General features: G+C 43.8%; 1 long non-coding RNA gene across 3 annotated transcripts in view; it reads left to right on the top strand.

Moving 5' to 3' along the window:
- The first annotated feature begins 2,930 nt into the window (after nucleotides 1–2,930).
- Nucleotides 2,931–20,191, top strand: part of LOC147030275 (uncharacterized) — a 156,416-nt gene continuing 139,155 nt past the window's right edge. For all 3 annotated transcript variants that reach the window (XR_015056288.1, XR_015056287.1, XR_015056286.1), the window contains exon 1: nucleotides 2,931–3,005. This is a non-coding gene — a long non-coding RNA (uncharacterized LOC147030275). The remainder of the gene's footprint in view (nucleotides 3,006–20,191) is intronic.

Genomic DNA, 20,191 nt, shown 5'->3' with positions numbered 1-20,191 from the left:
AATAATTTAACATCCTCATATTAGAATACTGATGTATACATGCAGTTACAGAAGCTCTGTCTATTTAATACCATAAACCTACACATTTATATTTAATATTCACAATTATTTTTTTTATAAAGATCACATTTATTATTGCTGGTTTATCCTCCTCGTGCCGTTTTGCCCATAACGCTGCCTTTATTGGCTCTGGGTTACAATCCTGGACAGCTCGCCACTGCAAAACAAACACTCGCCTGAAAGCGACAGGAATTTATAATTTTTTGATGGTGCAGCACAGTAATGGCTCGCATACTCTTAGTGTAGGACACCATGGGATCTTTAATGTCCACCAACTAATTCCGGAAAATGAGAGTACCGTTTAACGTCCATCCGAGGGACGGTACACACATTGATGAATCACCCTGTTGATGAAACACTGGAATGACAGTTTATAGCTGGGTCGGGATTCAAACCCAAGCTACACCGTCCAAGGCGAGTGACATTTATTATTAACATAGTTGAATCATCCTAAATTCAATTAGAAAGCATCAGAAAATGCAAATCTGCTTTGTACTCGAACTAAACTTGATGAAAACGAGTTTAAAAAAAATTGTACATTTTATTTATTTGTGTTCTCCACAATCACATAATAAAGGTTTGTTGAAGATTTGATGACAAAAGCTCAATTGGTAAATATGTCTCGGTCTGGACATACACACTTAATGGTAGATTAGTTTACATTTTCCTGGTGTGATGTCTTCCCTTCCCCCATACACCTGCTCCTTTCAATCCTCCCTCCTTCATCCCATTGGTCTGTTACCCCCACCCCCTCTGCTTCTTTCGACAATCCCTCCTTCACCCCATCGGTCTTACCTTCAGCCTTACAGCTGTTTGGTCATCCCTTGGTCCAGCGGTGTGCCTCTCCATTTTCACTCCATTCGCGCATTGCTTAATTGGGCATGTTCGATCTGTCTGTGGTCGTTAATCCTTCATGTCAATCGGATAACCTTCACCGCATGGGACTATTTCCATTCTCACATGCATGTTCGTGGCACGAGATGCGGCGCATTTCCCGTGCGGAGTGCTGTGCAGCACATCCCGCAGGCGGGTACAGTGACGACTGTCCAAATGAATGAATGCTTGTGCGTGAAGGGAGGGGCGGCGGCTGCATTGTGGATCCACCCCCATCGGATGCGCACCAATGAGGAAGAGGCTCGCATGAGCCGAGATGAAAAAAAAAAAAAACATATAAAGGGGAAGAGGGCAGAAGCACACGAGAGGAGATGGAAAATGACGAGACCCTGTGAGAAGAAAAGAGCTCGGAGCTGGTCATCGTCCTTGCGAGAGAAAGCTCGGAGTGGAGAGTGGGACGAAGAGGAAGAAGGAAGAGTACAAAGTACAAGACGGGAAAGAGATATATAAAGGAGGAGAGAGCAGAAGTACAAGTGTATGGGACAGAGTTGCCAAAGAGCTTGTCCTTGTCCTAAAAGCTTGTTCTGTGAGGAACAGAAAGCCCATAATGCAGAGGAGGGCAGCGTGGAAAGCTCATAACAAAGTTTGGTTCGGGGGGAGCTGCTGGACACGATAGCCCAGCAGAACAGAGTTGCTTGCAGCTGGCATATCTGGGATGCTGGGGAGGTCTCACCTACTGGATCTAGGCACCTCAGAGACATGTCTGAGTGTCCCATCGCCACTGCCCATCTTCACCACTCTCTAGTATATTTGGGCCTGCGCAGCCCCGTCAGGTTGTGTGAGGAGAGGAAAAAACATAAAAGGCCCTACTTTTCTTTTCTCCATACTTTACTTTTCTTTTCTTCCCAAGTTTTCTTGTTGTCTTCTTCTTTTCCCCTGTTTGAATGATGGCATTGTGTCCTTTGGATAAATGAGATTGTACAAGAATATGTGTTACTGTTAAATTTGCTCTTTATGTGCCTTTTTCTTTCTTGCTTATAAATACTCATTTTTTTAAATGATTGCTTGTGTGTGGAAATAAATAAATATTTGTTGTTATTTCCAATCTGTCTTGGTTGTCTTTTCCTTTGTTGGTCTGACAGTGTACAAGTATAGTTAGACAGGAAGTTGTACTCCACCTGATTTGCTCTGTTAGCCAGTGCTGCACTTATCTGTTCTACTCGGCAGAAGATCACAGGTGTGGCACTGAGAGTTTGGCCTCAAGATAGGTTGCCATGCCAATAGAAAGGTATTGCGGAAACAAAGAAGCATAACCCTGCTAGGCCGACAGTCTAAGTCAAGCGACTTCGGCTGTGTAAGAACTACAGCCCGTTGGATTGTGGAGTTATCTGTGGTCAGTGGCCACAGGGCCGGGTGTTCAGGAGAAACTTGAGTGCTTCCCCTTGTGGCGAACCTTGAACCCCTGGCCGTAACAATATTCTCCATGGGAGGTCGCTCCTATCCTGAAAATCTGTGGCAATCAGACAAATGGTTGCTGAGGAAAAGCAATGTTCTGTCTGCACTCATTAAAGGAGTACACGGTAGGGTGAAGGGAGTGAGTTTGACCACCCAAAATAGGTATTTGCTCTCTTCTCCGAAAATACATACAGTTTTGATGAAACTTGACCACAACCTTCATCACCTGCGATGTCCCAAAGTTTATCGACCAAATCAAAATCAGCACTCATTAATGTGGTCTATTTTTTATGTAGTATGGGTAAACTTTGGTACATCATGGGTTACATACTTTGGGGGCAACCCCCCCCCCCCGTAAACCGCCTTAAACCCCAATGTTTTTGATGGTGTGAACAAATTTTGGTACATCACGGGTGGTGAAGGTTGTGGTCAAGTTTCATCGGAATTGCATGTGTAGTTTCTGAGAAGAAAGTAACCCCTGTAAAACAGATTTTTTTTTTGGTTATGCCATGAACAAACTTTGGTACATACAGGGTGATGAAGATTCTGGTAAAGTTTCATTAAAATCCTATTTGTCGTTTCAGAGAAGAAGTTCCTTGTATTTGTGGACAAACGGATGACGCGCCATCCCATTAGTTCCCAGAACTACATTCCAGGTGAGATAAACATTATTGTCTAAGGGAATCTGTGGGGGGTTTGAGTGACTGTTGATCCTGATCCAGATGATTTTCAGGATGCACGGTCCTATTTTTGAAGGAATTTATGTGACTGCCATTTTGACACACTTCTGGTCGCATTATCAGCATGAGCTCTGCAATTTAACATCCCTACCCTGGCATAATGTTGAAACCCAAATTTGGAAGCATTCTGAGTGGTGGGTCTGGAGAAGAAGATTTTTGAAGGAATTTACGCGACTGCCATTTTGACACACTTCCAGCCACGTGATCGGCATGGCCTCTACAATTTAACATCAGGACCCTGTCTTAATGTTATGCTACAAATTTGGTCACATTTTGACTGGTGGGTCTGGAGAAAAATATTTTTGAAGGAATTTACGTGATTTTCCCAAAAATGACCAAGTAGGCCATTTTGACACACTTCTGGTCATGTGATCAGCATGACTTCCTTAATTTAACATCCCTACATTGGCCGAACCAAATTTGGTAGCATTATGACTGGTGGGTCTGGAGAAGAAGATTTTTGAAGTAATTTACTCAGTCAGCCATTTTGACATACTTAAAGTCATGTGACTGGAATGAGCTTTGCAATCCCCATTATGAATCAGAAGCGGAACGTTGCTGCCAAATTTCAGCCGGATCCGCCCAGCAGTTTGGCTGAAGTCAAAATAGTAGATGGACAGACAGACGGACGGTGCACGATGACAATACCTTATCTGGAATTCAATTCCAGATAAGCTAATAACTAGAACTGCCACTTTAGAACTGCTGGCAGTGATGATCGGGTCCCAGACGACGTGCTTTACTTAACTAAGTCCATGAGTTCAGGATGTTTATTCAACTCAGCATTTACGACTTTTATCCTGCCATGTTGTTCATCTGTAGATGGAGGTAATATAGAAGCGATGAATATGTCAAATCGTTCGTGTTACTCATCCGGCACTATGTGTCAAGGCCACCAATCTAAAGCAACCGGTCTCAAACACTACCATGGGCAACGAGACATGCCACCAATATGAACTGAGCTGTTGAATGCGGCGCAAAACATCCAAAGAAACTACCATAACCGAGTATTGTGATCCGTCCTGTACCCCATACCCGTCGTAGACAGGTATCTACTAGTTCAAAAAATGAGAGGGTGAGACATTTGGCAATTCAACTATGGGATGAGCTGATAGGCACGAAGCGATATAACTCAGAACTGCAATGTGGCCACTTTGGGTGGGAAGGAAAGAATAACACACTCATGGCAAAAGTTTTCAGTGTTTACAACCAGGACAGCCTGTTTCGATGCAGCGAACAAGACCTTTTTCAAACTAAGACATTCCTTTTATCAATATGTAGGTCGAAAGACTGTCAGGAAATGGGAAACATTCCTGAGCAAATTCCACTATAGTACAAAAATTAAACTTATAAAGTACCAGCAACAATTCAACAATTGAATATAATTGAGAATACATGAATATAATTCTTTTTCTTGCACAACCCTCTTTTTCCTCTCAGGAAAATTAGAATAATTATATTACACATGATCACCATAACCCATTCCTAAAGGAGAAAAGATATCCCTTACACAAGTTCGATCAATAATGGAAGCGAGCACTCATCGGAGAAGAATGCTGGACAACGGCCATTTCAATAGTGTCCCAGTCAGGTTAGTGAGTGTGTCTCCATTTAATTAATGGCCTGTTCATCAGCAGGTGTCACAAATCGAAAAGACATGCTACCCGATGCCATAAGATAAGCGGGTCAGGGTGTAGATATAGCAGCACCCAACGGGAAGCAGTCTAAGCGCTCCTTGAGCTGCAGAGAAGGTAGATCTTGGCAGGTAAGAGCTTGAGCCTGACACTGGGTTGCAGATGACACTGGGTTGAAGGAGATAAAGAGTATTCGAGATGTGAACCCAGAGATCCCAGCCACAGCAAAGTTTGTGGCCTCTTAGCAGCAGTTCATGTAATCAGGTTTGATTCGCCATAGCGAGCTATGCACATTGGAGGCAGCCTCGATTGCTCCATGAGCCCCACCGTACCATTGAACACACGTTGCAGATGACTCACCGTATGGACCTTCAGGGCCTTCGTTGTGCATTGCGCGACCACGGCAAGTTCACGATGTATCTGCAGAGCGGCAATTTGCAAGTGTGGTCAGGGTCGTTCCCCCAGGCAGGCACCATGCAACGGTGACGTTAAGTGTTTGCCTTGCCAGGGTTTGACTTGTCCAACTTTCTCTTCAATGGGTTTTTCTCTTATTTTTTTCTCTAATATGCTCATCTTATCTCCTCAGGAAGGGGTCATGCCATGATCACGTGTTGAATGCCCAATCACCAAAATCTGGGTTCTCCCCATCGTCCATTCTTTCAGTGGAAGTTCTTCCAAAGCTTCATTCGACAAAATTGTATACTGCATGGTTCAACTGCTCTCAACACTCTGAAACAAACAAAATCAAGGTTAAACACTGATTATTAATTCATTTAATCAATAAAATGTAGTGGGCTCATGTATTTCAATAAGGCTGACAAAGGTTCTTTTAGAAGCATCTAACGTACATTACATGTTCTATCAAAATTTACCTTTCTGTTTTTTTTTTTTCGTTTGTTTGTTTGTTTTTGTTTGTTTGTTTGTTTTTGTTTGTTTTTACACCTAAATGGCATGCTAAAATACAAAGAAATCTCAGTTGTATGTATACTCAAAAACAATTATCTCATTCGCTATTTGCAGGTAGAAAGGGCAGCGGTATTTATTCGGGTTCCAATTTGCACAATTCTAGAAAGGCCTCTTCAGTTTGTACCATTAAAGAGAGGGTAATTTCCTCTCAAAGCATGAGGCAATCAGTGAAGGTGCCTTAAGTGAGGGCAATGTTGTAGTAGCATGATTGAAAAGTAATATGCTAACAAATATGTCCAACAAAAATCAACAATTTTTGTCCGCCATCCTCCAAAGATCCCTTTTAATCAAGAAAAATATTCCATCATCTGTATAATAGTTATGAAAGTTAGCTTCTTCTTATTCTTTCATTTTCAATGTGCTCTAATTTGTCGGAGATACAAGTACAACATTCAAACCGAATAAGAGGACAGGCGGACTGTCCCTGCGGAGCAAGTACTAAATCTGCAGCGATTCGATTTTGCACAGTTTATTAATTTATTTACTTATTTATTTTCAGCTATTAAACCTCGCACTTCCGTACTGAGGAAAGATGGTCAAGTCCAAGTCAGTGTTAAAAGTACCTCAACTTACTTAAGTAAATGTACAAGAAGTACCACTTCATCAAAAATCACGCACCTGTCCAATTAATCAGAAAACAAATAAAATATGGAATATTTTAATGCTCCTTGTATCATTTCACGATTTTCAACAATAGAATTCTTACACTCTGACATTGTTAACATTCATTCCTCTCATGCCTTCTGTACGAGGCATGATTCTGGTTTATCTTTTGTTTGTCTTTCCACAAAATATGGAGGCATTTTACTTAAATTACAGTTAGGCCAGTACCAGCGACTAATCAGTTAGAGCGATACAATTACAATACATGGTGCAATTCCTAATTCTGTGAATTGATTTCATAATTGCTGTTGGTCTAGCCATTCTTCCAGCCATTCTGCATTATGCTTTTGTTAATACCATGCCGATTTCCCTCATGTATTGAATTTTTCCTTATAGTTAACTTGTGATTCCTAATATATAATATTGACCAATCTGGCGATCAATTTAATAACATAGACCCTCCTTCAATATTACGTAAGTACAGGTTAGGGTGTTTCACAAAATTTATTTTCACAAAATTTTGCCAGATCGCTTTTTGTCTTGTTCCAATTGGCATTGTAAGCATCTGTACTAAAAATGGAGTCAATTGTTGCACATTTAGGGGTGGCACACTTTTTCACAATGTTGACGTTTTTTCTATTTTCAGGAATAATGGCATCAAGAAAGAAATGTAACTTTCTCGAGAAGCCCCCTCTACCTTCCATTTTAGGAGCTCGCCTTCCCTCAAAGGAGCAAGTGCTACTCCACCTCCTCTATCATATTGAAGAGGGGAAGGCATTATCAAAGGCCACAACAGCAACAATGGATGAAGTAAAGAAGATATGGGAGAGAGCCAGTTTACCGACAATGACGGATGCCAATCTTAGAAAAAAGATCAAGAAGCTGTATGCGGAGGACAAGAAACTAATAAAAGAGAAAAACAGAGAGACGGATGGAGCTCTTTTACGTCGTGAAACTTGGCGAGGGGATCTTCAGGACCTCTTCGGTATTGCTGCAGCAAACATATTCGACCTGAAGATCCCCGAAGAAGACAAAGAATTTCTAAGGCGCCAAAGAGAAGACCGGATGTCATGCTCTTTTGGATGTGTAGACAAGGTTCAGAAAGGGAAGGATAAGAGAAAGAGGGCAAGAGAAGCTGAGAGAAACGCAAGAGCTGAGCACAGTGCAGAAACAATGACAAAACAGAAGTGTATCCGAGGTACTCACACGCTATCTCGATTGAGGGAAGAAGTTGGACAAGATTCATCAACAGCCTCTGAAGATGGTTCAGACGAAGAGTTCGCTTACAGGGCAACGCCTGCCAAGCCCAGCCATATCTCACATGCAGGATTAAAGAAGCGAGGCTCATCTGAAGTACTTGTTGCTTCATTGACAACAACATGGGACAGAGAGGGTCTATCCAATTGTCAGGCTGCAGCATCCTTCATAGTGACAGCAAAGAGCTTGGGACATGATGTTAGCAATTACTCAGCAAGTTCCGCAACTGTCCATAGAGCTTAGGTTGAGCAATAAAAATTGTGAAAAAGTGTGCCACCCTTTACTGGTGTCCTCTTGGCTCAATTTTTGGTACAGATGTTCAAAATGTCAATAGGAACAAGGCAAAATGCGATCTGGTAAAATTTGGAAAACTTTTACTTATACCATTATATTGTAAACCACCCTAGTACAGGTATACCTCACTTAGCGTTGTAGAGGCGTTTCAGAATAAAACGATGTTAAGTGAAACGATATTAAGCAGGGTCAAATTTCTCATCGACTTCATGTATTAATGGGGAGGATGTGTTCTGTTGACATTATAATTGTAATTATGACTTCCATTCGCATCGGCGATAGCATAATGTGGATTAATATACAGTATATAGATCCTAAAATAATACATACTGCATCTGAAAAACATTCCACAGGTCGTAAATAAATGAACAAAAACAAAGTTAATTTAACACTCACTTGTCTTATCTCGAAGCTAATGTCAGTCGGGTTGATGCCACTGAATGCCTTTGCTCCGATGTGGTATCGGTGGGCTTGGTAGGGGATGCTCGGGTAAGGGAGAGGTAGTGGGGATATCCGTGTCACCCTCAGAGTCTGGTGTAAGTTCAGGCTGTTTTCTCTTGAAGAATGAGTCGAGAGAAAGTTTTCTGGTCATCTTATTATTGTAGAGCTCTCTTGTAAAATCTCCTTCCATATTGCCTCCAAGCAAGAGTATCAGGTGATCTTTGGCAACCTTAAATCCGGACGCACTTTTTTCTTCACTTGCAATAAAGGTGCGGGATGGCATCCGCTTCCAGAAAAGCCCCGTTTCATCTACGTCGAAAACAAGCTATGTGGGGTAATTGCAGCGTTCTGTTGTCGCCTGCAGGTTGGTGGAGAACTCATCCGCTGCCTGCTTGTCAGCACTCGCAGTCTCACCAGTAATCTTGACACCGTGCAGGGTTCTACGATGCTTAAAACACTCGAACCAACCACGGCTCGCTCTAAAATTCTCCACCATCGAACTGTTGCCTTCTTGTTGTTTTAATTTTTCAAACAAACTTTTCACCTTTTCCATTATAACCAGCTGGCTCAGGGACATATTCCGCTCGTTTTGGTCCTCAATCCACACAGACAACAGTCTCTCCATTCGCTCCATCACACTGCTTCTACTACATGTCACCATAGTTGCAGTTAAAGGTATCACATATTGGCCCCTAGCTCAAATTTTGTCCGCAAGTTTAAAAATCGTTCTCACCGTGGTCGGAGCAAGTTTCATATCACGTGCAATATCAACGGCCCGATCACCTGAATTAAAGCGCCATATCAACTTCATTTTTGCTCCAGTGTTGTACTTTTATGAGACACTTTGCTTTCAGATGCAACATCAACATTAGCTGGGCGTTTTGAGGCCATATTTAACAGTGAAATCATTTTGTAACAGAAAAAAGCAAGCACGATAATGCTATGATACAGCGAGGGGTGGTGGGAGATAAACGGAAATAGAGCGCCAGATGTAGCATCACTTGAATGGTGCGATGCGGTTATATATTTTTTTTGTTTTGCATTGCATGATCCATTCGTGTCGCTGAGATGTTTGCTATACTTAGATGTATTTGTGCACAATTTTTAGCGTTTTCGTTAAAAGTCAATCGTTAAGTATCCCAGAAGTGACATTCCTTTAAAGTGTATCTTGCCCCAAGAGCTGGACTCCACTGCTTTACATATTCATTATAAAATATGACTTGAGGACACCGATAACAAGCAATTTGATTTGCAGTGCAGATACTTTTGCCCTCAGGTCAGGTCAGGTCAGGTATGGGAGCATGCGCCAGAACAGCGCGTCGCTGCGTCCACTTTCCTCCGGTACTCCAGGGGCCTCCGTCTGGCCATCCCCCAGGCAGATGGCAGGCCCATGTCAGACCCCTTGAGATGCTGATCAACCTGCTGCAACCACGAGGCACGTGGTCGGCCCATTGGCCTCCTCTACTCACGAGACTCTCTCGCTGAGAGAATCTGGTGAGCAGGATCAGCGTCAGGAAAACGAGCCACATGTCCATACAGCCGCAGCTGACGCTCACGGACTATGCAGGTAACAAATCTCATCTGTTTCTCTCTCAGAAACCGCTCGTTGCACACAAAGTCCGACCAGCGATAGCCAAGGATTCTCCGAAGAGACCTGGTACCAAAGGAATTAAGTCTCCGTCTCAGATCCTTGGTCAAAGTCCAAGTTTCGCATCCATAGAGCAAGACTGGAAGCACCAAAGACCTGAAGACTCGGACTTTCGTCCTCCCACACAGGTACCGGCAGTGCCACACCCCATGATCCAGTGAATCCATGACTCCCCAGGCCTGACCCAGACGTCTATTGACCTCTGACTCACAGCCGGCAGAAACATGAATATCACTGCCAAGGTAAGTGAATCTCTCCACGACCTCAACATCCTCACCACAAACAGGCACAGACAGGACAGCGGCATCCAAGATGTCATTGAAAGCCTGGATCTTAGTTTTGACCCAGGAAACCCGTAATCCCAGCAGCTCCACCCCCTCATTCAGCACCTCGAGGGCCCCCAAAAGGATATCTAAAGTCTCTGCAAAGATGACTGCGTCGTCTGCGAAGTCAAGGTCAGAGATCTTCATATTCCCAATCGATGCACCGCAGCTTGATCTCTCCGACATCCTCCCTAGAATCCAGTCCATTCAAGTGCTGAAAAGTGTGGGGGCCAGGACACACCTCAGACGAACTCCAGTAACAACTGGAAATAAGTCAGAGTTGGTACCACCACATCTCACAGCACTCTCAGTACCAGAGTAGAGTTCAGACATCACATCGATCAGTTTTGGTGGCACCCCACGAAGACCTAGAATCCTCCAGAGGGCATCCCGATACACTGAATCGAACGCTTTACAGAGATCAGCATAGGCTGCAAGCAGCCCCTGCCGAAACTCTCGTCTGGGTGACCCAATGTGCAGACCCTGTTAAAATTTCAAGTCAATCAAATGGAAATTGACGATTTTGTGACCATGACCTTTAATCGCTTGACCTCAAAACAATCAGCTTCTCGCGTTTTATTGGTGAACCAATTCAGTGACCCAATATGCAAACCCTGTTAAAATTTCAAGTCAATAAAATGGAAATTGACGATTTTGTGACCATGACTTTTAATCGCTTGACCTCAAAACAATCAGCTTCTCGCGTTTTATTGGTGAACCAATTCAGTGACCCAATATGCAAACCCTGTTAAAATTTCAAGTCAATCAAATAAAATTTGGCGATTTTACGCAACCTTCACCTTTTCATCTTTAAAAAAAAACATGGCTTCGAGCTTTTGTTTGGTGAACCAATTCAGTGAACCCAATCTGCAAATCCTAAAAATTCCAAGTCAATCGGACGGACATTGACGATTTTATGCAACCTTGACCTTTGGACCAAATTATTAACTTTACTTCTCCATATTCTCATGGTGAAGATTTGTCAAAAATTTAATGACAAAAGTTCAAATGGTAAAAATGTTATGGCCCGGACAGACGCATTGACACACAAGTAAATGTTCGACATTTGTAAATGATCATTCTGTGAACGATAATTCGAGTTTCTGTATTATATGTCCCTGTGGTCAGTCAATACCGGTGTCTTCTTCACTTCATTGTCCGACACTCTCGTACCAAAAAAAATATGATTCCTAAAGCGCCATAGCACTTCTGCTTTATGATATGCTCTTTGTATGGCAAACTTTCTGGTCTTAAAGCAGGACATCATAGAGTTTCCAAACAACCATCCAGAATGCAGACTCTAATGGACTCCTTCACAAAGGAATTCTCAAAAGGAACGGTGTGAAATTTTTCATGCGGACCCGAGTGTACGAGTTCACCGTCGAGTCTTCGTGGAAGGACCGTTGAATGATTAACATAATTCGGACATGCTGCCACACAACCTCATCACACTCGATGTCATGTATAGACCCGTCAGGACGTTAACGGGTCTACTTGTGTGTCCCTCATCCATCTGCGTTCCAAACAGATGAACCTTGCACTTCATCGCTTTGTCTTTCGTAATCTTCAGTCTTCTACAGAAGTCATTACGACAACTACCTTCCGAGCTGGGTCTCTTCTCTGGTCGGTTTTGAAAGCATCTCGTGTAGGACAACATCAGAAACAGTTTGGATGGGAGCGTCGTGTCGCACGAGATCAGAGACAGTCTGATTGAAGCGTCTCGTGTGGAACGAGATCAGAGACAGTTTGATGGGAGCGTCTCATGTAAGACGAGAAGGTCGTCACGGATCACACACTGAGCGTGTGCTTAAGGGCCCATACAGAACGCGTACACATAACCTCACCAATTTATGTCCACTCATCATTTTTCTTCTGTAACCCTAATGTTGTGCCACGACAAGTGAAGTATCGATTAAAAGCAAGCTGTAATTCAGCACTGACGCACATATCTCTAAATCTAATGAAAATCCTGATGATGGAAGATTGTGGAGGAGCAGCACACTGATGATGTGCGAGTTGCGGGTTAAAACCCTGACACCGTCTAAACCCTGGCCATCTGTTCGCTCAATGCGGAGCCAGAGAGGCTCGAACCACGCTCAGACAGCGAAATAACGAGCAAGCTGTCCATCATGATTGCCTTTCTATCCGCCTGGGACATCTAGGGTCACCTCGTGTACACTCAACAGCATGCGATTTATTGTTATTACTATTATTATTATTGTTGTTATTAATTACAGTGTTATAACGAGCAAGCTGTCCATCATGATTGCCTTTCTATCCTCCTCGGACGTCTACGGTCATAACACAGCTCAACGGCATGTAACTTAAGACTATTACTATTATGATGATTATTATTAAAAATAATAAGAATGATAATAATATTCTTATAACGAGGAATCGTGGTGTGCTGCCTGCACCAGGGACATGTAGGGCCATGATGTTGTTTTTATATTTTTTTACTTTCGCAAAAACTCTTAGTGTATTCTCTCTTTGCTTACTTTTCTATAAATGCAGTTCTTTTATTTAAGGCTTGGCCTCGATGAGGACTATTCAGTCCGTGCCTGTAGCTTTCAACATAGAAAAAAAGAGAAGTACACTCAAAATAGCAGCATGATGGACTCATAGTAACATAAATAACGAGAACGGCACTCGGTAGAGCGCATACCTCCATCAGGCTGAAAATGCATCAGTATCTTCGACGTGGACCTCCACAGTATGAAACAGAATTCATGTTATGCTTCAAACACATCACAGAGTGGAACGTTGAAACAGTGGTGCCTACTCCTCTTTATTTCGATTTATGGAGGATTTGTTTTTGTAAATACACAGAAAGGCAAGGAATCCATGAGCGTGTTGTTTTGATGTTGCCCCCAGTCGACAATGCAGATGCAAGTAAAGAGAACAACAGCATTTGCCTTCTGATTAGGTGATGTTAATGTTGGGATCGCAGTTATAGTTCAAGGTAATGTTCTCATGACAAACTACCAACAAATAACATCAAAGAATTGCGATAATGACAAAAGAGCAGGAGAATTGAAAAAAACAAGGAGCTGATACTCCAGGTCCTCCACCTTTAGGGTGGTATGAGAAATAGATATGCGTCATATGGAAGCTAAATAATCAACGGTTTGTGAAATATCGTGGACCCAAGCCAAGTTACCAAGGTGGTTGCCATGGCAACATAATTCAGCCAATCACCACCGTGATCTAATATTGTTGAGATAATGTCATGAGGAATAGGAATCTTCAATATGAAAGCTAAATGTTCAGAGGTCAAATTTATTATCCTGAAGGAATTGCATGTTGCTGCCCCAATGGTCCAGATGACCTGCTCACTGTGACTAATTCACAAGGATTGATGAGCGATAGGCTTCTTCAATCGTCACATTTACACTGGATGCATTTGCAGAATGCAGAAGAGAGACGGCACATTAACGAACTTAAACTATTTTATTTAAGATGGGGTTATCACCTTAAAGTTGACAATGGTATGCAAACTGCCATGGGAAGCAAACTGTTTGGGATGTAGACCCTTCACCGGAGCAAATGTTAGGCATTCGCCAAGGGATGCGACCCTGATCTTCTCCACTGCTGAAAGCTTCTCCTATCTCCAACAGTCTCGCTCTGCCTACATGGCTATAAGGGAGTTCACACCAAACCATGATGTCATCTCCTCACCACCATAATCTGGGCCTCTCTGACATCATAGAAATACTACATCCAACAGTTGGTGTGCAGGAGCACAAATTTGCACGTGCTGCTCTCAAAACAGTCTTTGCCAATGAGCCAGCAGCAAGGATTGAGGTTTGGAACCCCACAATGTAAATTAATCATTCCATCCATGTTTTTTGTGTAATGGGTAATGCTCTGGCAATAATCGATTGCTGTTATGACCATGCTGAACAAAATTTCATCATGAACAAATTTCAACTCCAATTTTCTGCTTCCTATAATAGCTGGCAGCCGACTGTAGGCCTACCGAACCAATCACAAACATTTAGTTGGCCTACCCACAATGTTTAATACGGATGGTCACAATACACTGCAATGCCAAAATGTCAGCTCTTGGAAGCAAAACTAACATATTGTTGTGGATTCGCGCCCGCCGGCGTGCGAGCGGCCACGTAACTCGAATCGCGGCACGTCGCCCACCGGACGGACAATCCCGTCGTGACCCTCTCGGACTAACGCCGGGAACTAGTCACGGGTGGGCCTTTCAGCCTCACCACGATCGTGCCAATCGGCCCCCTGCGTGGGATAGGGTTACTCGCCAAATTCGACCTACCTAAGTACCCACACGGAGGGTAGACCGGGCGATCGCACCTCGCCGCAGGTCGACTTCGGACACGGGCCACTTTAAGCGACCCGTTCCGTACTATCGGGATAACCGAGCAGTGCTATCGTCAACCTGGACGGTTAGATTAATTATCGGGCGTTTTAGCCCACGACCAACCCTTTACGTGAAGTAAGATGGAGATTCAATTAGAGAAAAGACGAAGCGAAATGGGAGAAACAGTTCAACATAGAGCACATTTATTTCGCGATGGCACACAGATAGCACACATATACAATTATACACCAAAAGCAAATGTAAAAGAAGAAGAAACACACAATAATGCACAAAAAGCAAATGTAAAAGCAAAACACAATGCAGATCTACCACCGACTACCGAGCACACGGCAACACTTATACAGTTTTACTTCACAGACGGCGCCGACAACACATATACTCAAAGCAAAAGAAAAAGGGACCACCCTCCACGATGAGGGGGGGGGCAGACGGGCCTGGGGCCGAGACCGCGTCGAGCCTACCCGTCTGGTGATGAGCCGCAAAATGGTGGTGGCGCCCCGACTCCGCGGGCCTCGCGGACAGTGTCTGGAATGGGGTGGGAACGGGGCCCCCTTCTCGCACTATCTCAGCGCGGGGGGAAACAGGAGGGGGTTGTTGATGCTCGGGGGGATGAGGATATCTCGCTGGTTCGGGTCCCGCGACGAGCGTCTCCACCGCGACCTCGGTCGCGTTATCGGCCTCCCCTCTCCGCAGCTCCCCGACTCTGACACGAGCGCCCCCTCGACTGCCTTCGCCGCCGCCACCTCTCCAACTCTCCACAGCTCCGTCCAACTGCTTTCTCCGACTCTTCTCTTGACTGACTCTTCCCAACTCAACTTAACTGACTTTCTTCCCAACTCAACTCCCCGACTCTTCCCAACTCCCAACTCAACTGCCGGCGAGCGAACGCGGCCCTTTATAGCCCCCGGGGCCTCGCTCTTTCACCTTCGACCCTTTACCTCTGGCTGGCTCCCCATTGGACAGAGGAAAAGTGGGCGTGAATGCTTTTTGATCCATGAATCTGCATATAGCGATATTACTCCGACGCACCTGGAGGCGGGGCCAAATCGCCCCATGCTCGCTGATAGGACGGAACAGAAGTGGGCGTGAGTCGTTTTTGATCCGATTTCTTCGGAAAGGCTGGTGTTTCTGCACCCGCTGCTCGGTGCGCGCCCTGCACGAGTCCAGTATCGGTGCCCACAAGCGGCGCGGGAATGACGGTGATGCGATGGTTGCGAGGGCGAGTTGTGACGGTAAAGGTCGTGGCTGTTGTTGTGAAGCGGCGTTGCGGTTGGTGGTTGTTGTGTGATGGCTGTTGAGACGTGGTTGGTGGTGGTTGTGATGGTAGTAATGGCGGCTGGTACAAAATAAAGATAGTAAAAGAAAAACGGCTATCTAGAGGGGTCGCAGCCCAAATGAATGACATTTATTCCCTCGAAACAACGGGTTTGGGCCTAACTACACATATACTTACAGAGATATCTCACCTAAGGGACCTGAATGGTGGTTTGCGAATTTCGTCAACCACAACAATATGTTGTGCTGTCGATTTGTTTTGAAAAGATCAGGTCCAAAAAACTGCCAAAAACACACAAACATGTTCTCTGACATAAATGAAACTGAAAACGAGAGATTAATCAACCACCTGCTTTGTGCTTATGTGACAAAACCAAGATCCAGCACAACACTTCCTCCATTACTCAAAGGTGAGTGGTAAAGACAGATGTTTGGTCGTAAGCAAAATTCTGACTAATGATCAAGAATAGAAGTCATAAGGGGAAAAGGTGGAGAATTTTGTTGTGCCCCTGGGTGTGGGAAACCCACAAAGTGAGACTGAGAATGCAGAATAGGAAGGCTGTTCTACTCAATGCTTCCATAAGTGTTAATATGGCATTTAAACATGCAGCACTTATCCATTGTCTCGTTAATGCACAACATCCTATTATTCATCAACTCATTGCCATGCTCTGCAAAGGTATAAATGTTTGAAATATCAGAATATGTTGATTCTCTTCTTTATTATGCAAATTGTGAATCAAACCACTCATATCATGTTCCTCAAAATTAGAATTGGATATCTATCCATCGCTAAATCATAACATAAGGAACCATTTGCCAAAATTACTTCCTCCGCACTAACAGCTGCCTTCGATGCAGATCTTCGACGTAGACTACACTGTGCACATGAATCTTGTACTAATAGGGTTCACATGACAGATGGGCATGACACGTGGATTCTTCGTCCCTTCTTTTCTTCTCCAGCTACATGTTCCTTCTGCGTTAACAACCTGCATCCAATGACATATAATTATAATAACATACATGCAAATTATCAGTCGTCTTCTCCTGTTTGCACTCCGGCCACCACAAAACGCTTCACTCCACAAAACACACTGTGATGTGTGTCGGGGTGGTGCTGAGGTGTCCTCCACCAGACGGCAGTCTCCTTGGGTGAAATTGAAGCAGTCCCTTCGGGTGGGTGCCAGGAATGTCCTATCCCTAGGATATTAGGATGGGCCAAGCATCTGCCTGGGGTATGGCCAGACAGAGGCCCCTGGAATACCGGTGGAAAGTGGACACAGCGTCGCGCTGTGGCACATGCTCCCAATGTATGTATCTATGCATGTATGTATACACCTTTGAGTCTCTGAGATTGATGATTGAAAACTATTTAAGCCACACTTATTTACATTCACACTTTCCTCCTATAATATGGCATCCTCCAAATCATCATGTATCCATTCCAGAACAAACTGTGACGTTTCCGCATGAAAGAACTGTTGTTGATGCTGTTGTTGTTATGATTATTATTATCGAGAAGAAGGGAGTTCAAATTGAAGACAAAGTTTTACATGCAAATGCTCAGCTTTGAGGCAAGAACAGATATTGGTATACACCTGTCCACATGGTAATGTTCTCAGTCGGTTGTACTGTTTGTCGACAATTTTCAGTGATGGTCCTCCAGAGAATGTAGCAATCTATCAAAGAGATGCAAATATCCATGTGCAATGGAACCGTAGGAATCATCCCTCCACTTGGTGGTATGCAACTGTTCTATTCTGCTCGAGCAGGTTGGAGAACACGAGACAGACGTGCCAATTTTGTCCCACACATGTTAAAATTACAATAGATCAGGAGAAATCTCAAGACATGGATGGCTGTGTCTGTTCCATTTCCTGGTGGACGGACATCAGTATAATGTTTTAAATGAACCTTTATATTACTATATTCACCGACAAGAAGACATCGCTGCACCACCGAGCTGTCTGTCATGCTGCTTTCTACTACAACAGAGTGATCCGCAAGTATCGTCGATGGTATGCTTCCACACCAAAACACCAGTTGAAAAAAGAAACAAAAAAATATATAACGTCGTTTGACACTAGTTGCAATGATCGCTTTAATTGGTAACACTCGAAAAAGCAGACCAATGTGTACTGGCACCCTAAAAATTCTAATCTTTTTCCCAAATATATGGGGTGCTCTTTTATAACCTAACCTCATCAATGATGCAACAAGCATGCAGAATTCGTAATTCTGCTTGAATATGCTGACAATACCAATTAACAACACTCCATCTTTCATGGCCAATTGTTCTGAGTCCTTGTTTCTTTGAAAACCTCCAATACATCCATTGGGACCATACTCTGTGCAGAGCGTTGGTGCTACCTCAGCAGTGTCCTTGGCTAGTGGACACAATCCTGGACGGGTTTCCACTCCGACACAGTATACCAGCATGCTGGCACTCATTTTGCCAACCTCAGAAGGATGATAGGCAGAGTCAACCCCACCTGGTATTAATTCAACAGCTGAGCGGGATTTGAACTCAGGACCCAGGGATCCCAAGCCCACCACCCTAACCATGAAGCCAACATAAGGCAAACCTTTAATCAAATACCCAAAACTGAGAAATGGTGAGGATGGAGCACCATCGAGCATCGCAAGCACCAGGGAGGAAACTGGACAATGGGAAAGGTTTTCATTTGATTTTAAAGTACAGTCAAGTTCATGAGGCCGGGACTCATTTCTCTTTTCATCCCAACATTATAGTGCACTCCTGTACTCTATATAAGATAAGCAAGTAAGTGGCCTGACACATACATACAGTCGTGGCCAAAAATATTGGCACCCTTGCACTTTTCGCAAACAACTCAGAATTTTCTCCAAAAATAAGTTAAAATTGACAAAAGTATTTGGTCCCAACAATTCGTTATTTCAGTGTTAATATTACAGAAGCTTCGTTTTTGATTCAGAACTTAATATATCCATTTAAATCAGAAGACAAAACGAAATGGCATTGACAAAATTATTGATCCACCCTCAACTTAATATTTTGTGTGTATATATATACATACACACACACACACACACACACACACACACACACACACACACACACACACACACACACACACACACACACACACACACACACACACACACACACACACACACACACACACACACACACACACACACACACACACACACATAGCGTTACGGCTGTGGAAATTCGCAATACACCATAAAGGGTCCTTATATCAGTTATGACGATAAGTATGTGTGTAGTTAGATTTCCCCACCGTTGTTTTGAGGGAATTTCCGTGTTCACCGGGCTGCGATCCTTTGAGATAGCCGTTTTTCTTTCGCTATCGTTATTTTGGACCGTCCGAAAACGTCGAACGAAGGCACCGTGGAAGACCTGCAGCAACGCGCGAGTTTTCCCGCCGTTTTGCGCTGCCAACGCTGGCACGAGAAGCGGCGAAGAGCTCGCTCGCGATTGGTGGACACGGGGAGTGAGGCGGTCGGGAGGGAGAACACCCCTTTTCGAGGAGCTTCTCGAAAGATCTCGAAGGGAGGTGGAGCCGAAAAGGGGGTGGAGCGAAGGGGCGGAGCCCCGCGCGATATAAGGCGGACCGCACGCGGGGCTCGCTCTCTCTCTTCTTCGTGCTAGATTGCTCTGCTTCCTCTTCGTCGAAGTTCTCTACTTCTTCGTCGACGTCATCCGCTCTCTTCAGGTGGTCGAGGTCGAACTCGGACTCACTCTCGTCGTTTTGGCTTCCACTTCTCTTGGTGGTCGTCGGAGGTTAGCGCTTCATACATACATACATATATATATATATATATATATATATATATATATATATATATATATATATATATATATATATATATATATATATATATATATATATATATATATATATATAAAGCTTGGTGTTGGCGCAGTGGTTAGGGCAGCGGCTTGGGATCCAAAAGGTCCTGGGTTCAAGCCCCGTTGGGCCACTGAATTATTACACCAGGGGGTTGACTCAGCCTGTTATCCTTCCGAGGTCGGCGAAATGAGTACTAGTATACTGGGCCGGTGTATACCCCGGTTAAAATAGGTGTACCATATCCCTGTGTCGTAAGAGGCGATCAGGGTTGCGTCAGGAAGGGCATCCGGCGTAAAACATGTGCCAAATCACTATGCGGATCATTCGGATGATCCGCTGTGGCGACCCCTAACGGGAGCAGCCGAAAGAAGAAGATATATATATGTATATATATATATATATATATATATATATATATATATATATGGATATATATATATATATATATAT

This window comes from Eptatretus burgeri, chromosome 3, assembly GCF_056783735.1.
Source record: "Eptatretus burgeri isolate ZD-2024b chromosome 3, Ebu_testis_v1, whole genome shotgun sequence".
Taxonomy (NCBI): Eukaryota; Metazoa; Chordata; class Myxini; order Myxiniformes; family Myxinidae; genus Eptatretus; species Eptatretus burgeri.
This window is presented reverse-complemented; position numbering and strand designations above follow the sequence as displayed.